The following is a 1,888-nucleotide window of genomic DNA, read 5'->3' on the forward strand; positions in this document are numbered from 1 at the left end:
GTGCTGTTTCCCACAACCCTGAGCCTGGCGTTTGCCGCAGGGATGGATTTCTAAAAGCTAACGGGTAGCAGCGAGGATCAGGCTTCTGCGCAGAGCCTGGCATGGCTTCGAGGCACAGAGTGAAGGCTCCTCTACCCCGCTCCTCCTCACCTGGGCAGCTCTTCAGAGGGGTTTCCGCATTTTCAGTTTCAGAAGGAAGGTTATATATTTATAGACACATATATATATACAGAGAGATATATATAAAAATAACCAGCAGCCTCTCAGCTGCCTGCCCGCCGCCTACACCCCTGATGCGAGAATGGTCGGTGCCTTTACCCACGTGTCTGTGCATGCGGCGGTACTCACACCCTGCTTTCTGAACTGAGCCCTTGCCAAACTGCCTTCTCCCCTTGGCCTGTTTCTCCAGGATTTGGCTGCAAAAAGCAAGGCTGAAGTGAAACCCCGGCTGCTGAGCTACTGCCCCTTTCGGCTGCTGACTGTGCGTGAGCTGGTGGCCCGGGGTCGGAGGTTTCTGATTTCTCCACTGAGCCAGGACAAGGCAGGGGAGCGAGGACATCTGTCACGAGGGGACAGTGGGAAACAAAACCCTTTGGTCCCTGCAGCATCCCCATGTGCTCCTCACCTGCCTGAAAACCCACGAGGGGATCCTGCTCGGTGCTGGCCCTGCTCTCGACCAGTGCCCTTTGCACCGAGTCCGTTTAACCCTGGCAAAGTGGTGGCAGGGCACCTTGTCTTCACATTCTGGCAGAGCATAGGGAGGGAAAACTGCTGGGGAGCATGTGGAACTCGGCTGTTCCCAGCTCTTGTCACAGCCTTCCGACGTCGGAGGTGACACTTGCCAGGCTGGGCTTGTGAAAAGGATTACAGAGCGCCCAGTGTCCCTGTCCTGCCATCTCCTCCCTGCCATACGTCTCAGCCCAAATCCTAGACCTCGTCCCTGCAGGTGTGGCCATGGGGAGCCTCCTTGCTGGCTTTCTGCATTTTTCGGCTTTCCCTGGGAGCGCAGGAGTGCCTGTTTCTCGGCAGGAGGGCCGGGTGTCGCTCCTGGTACCCGACACTTTCAGTTTGTAGGTGACTGCGCTTGTTGGGCACCTGGCAAGAAAGGAGCAGGGAACTCCCCTCCGAGCCACCGCTGGTCTGGGTTCAGGTCAGTGCTCATTCACTACAATGCTTCCTGAAAGGGTGGATTTTTTAATTTGTTACTGGTTTTCAGTTTTCACCTTCTCTCCCGCCTGCGCCTTGCCCCACACCCCTCCAGCTCTCCCCGTGTTTTGCCATCGGTGACGCTTGTGTTGGGGCAGAGATGCTCCTTTGGGCTTTGGCAGGGATTTCGTTTAGCAACTTTATAAAGCTTGTAAGAAATACTTCCTGCCATCCCGTGATTGTTTTCCTATTTCATCCATGTGTGGATATACACACGGGCAAGCGGAGGGGGGGCTTTTTTTTAAGTGGCAAAGCTGAGTTTTATCCAGCTGCGTGCTGGAGTTACAGAGGGGGGACCGGTATCGCTACCAGAGCAGTAAGACCACTGGTTATGGATGTAGGACCGCAATTCGTTAAATACCAAGTCACTTTGCAATTAATTAGGAGGTTAAGGGGGTTATTAAAACACTCGCATTTCTTTTTCTGAGTGTCTTAGCTGTATCTGTTCCTGGAGGCGTATGTAGCTGTCATTATTGGAAATCGCCTGGCTACTCTGAATCACTCTGTGCCCCACCCAGCCCTACATTGCTGCGGTATTGCATTTACTGCTCCCAGATTCACTGGTAAATTCACTCTCATCTTTTCCATGGGTTCGTTGGACAAACCAGGCTAAAGCTGTGCTCCAGGCATGGCTGGGGAGAGCCCCCGGCTTGGGGAGACCCAGAGCTGGGGGATTGGGGCA

The sequence above is a fragment of the Cariama cristata genome, unplaced genomic scaffold (genome assembly GCF_000690535.1).
Source record: "Cariama cristata isolate BGI_N322 unplaced genomic scaffold, ASM69053v1 scaffold19126, whole genome shotgun sequence".
In the NCBI taxonomy this organism is placed as follows: Eukaryota; Metazoa; Chordata; class Aves; order Cariamiformes; family Cariamidae; genus Cariama; species Cariama cristata.